The 949-nt window shown below is 54.3% G+C and overlaps 1 protein-coding gene and 1 long non-coding RNA gene across 2 annotated transcripts in view; one reads left to right on the top strand and one right to left on the bottom strand.

Annotated features, from left to right (window-relative positions):
- The window catches only part of TECR (trans-2,3-enoyl-CoA reductase), a 26,608-nt gene that overhangs the window by 14,532 nt on the left and 11,127 nt on the right, over nucleotides 1-949 (top strand). The gene's annotated exons all lie outside the window — the stretch shown is intronic.
- Nucleotides 1-949, bottom strand: part of LOC102260397 — a 29,948-nt gene that overhangs the window by 20,967 nt on the left and 8,032 nt on the right. The window lies entirely within an intron of this gene.

The raw sequence follows: 949 nt of genomic DNA, 5'->3' as shown, positions 1-949 counted from the left end.
TGGCTGAGGCCCCACTGCAAGGGTCTGGGAGGGCCTAGAAGGGCTGCCTCTGCTGTGATAAGAGTTTTGGGCTTCTTCTAGAGGGCAGGAGTTTGAGGAAGGCAACCCAGGTTGAGGGGTCGCCTCAATCTGTCACCTGGGAACTTCCGAAGCTGTGGATTCCGGGCCCCATCAGAGATCCCGATTCCCTTATCCAGGTTGTCTCACAAGCAGGCAGGGTTTAGGACCACTGGGCAGGGCTTCTGTGTTAGGTCCTTTTATGAACATTCCCATTGACCAGATGGAGAAGCCAAGACTCAGGCGGGGAAGCTTGGTCAGATTCTGGCCTTTGCAGCACTGCCTCTCGCTCAGTGTTGGCTCGCCTGTGGCACTGCTTTTCTGGGCCTGTTGCTGGCCTTAGCCTGTGGCAGGAAAACGTGCAGGAAGGGTTTAGACGGCTGCTGAGCCTACCTGGGCCCCTCTGTGTGGTGTCAGGAGTTGACAGGCCTTTTGCCCTCCATAAGGCCTGACTTCTGGGGCCAAGGGCGGCTGAGGCCAGGGAGGAGTAAGCTCAGTCCTTGGGCTCCCCTGCGGGGCACTCCCTGTGTAGGTGGCATCTTTTGCAGAGTCCAGACCTTCCAGACTGGTGTCCTGAAGTTGGAGTGTCAGCAGGGAGGAGGTGCCTTCCAGATAATCTGATCCAGGGCTTCCCTGTCTTTTTCTGTTAGCATTTAGTCCTGCTTTTCAGAGTGGAGGCTGTATTGCATCATAGTGACAGGGGCTGTGAGCCCCAGCAGTCTGGGTCGGTGTTGGCTCTGGTACTTCCTGGCTACATGTCTTGGGCAAGGGCCCCTTTGTTTTTCTTTTAAATATATTTTATTGATTTTTTTTACAGAGAGGAAGGGAGAGAGATAGTTAGAAACATCGATGAGAGAGAAACATCGATCAGCTGCCTCCTGCACATCTACTG

This window comes from Myotis brandtii, unplaced genomic scaffold (genome assembly GCF_000412655.1).
Source record: "Myotis brandtii unplaced genomic scaffold, ASM41265v1 scaffold2134, whole genome shotgun sequence".
In the NCBI taxonomy this organism is placed as follows: Eukaryota; Metazoa; Chordata; class Mammalia; order Chiroptera; family Vespertilionidae; genus Myotis; species Myotis brandtii.
This window is presented reverse-complemented; position numbering and strand designations above follow the sequence as displayed.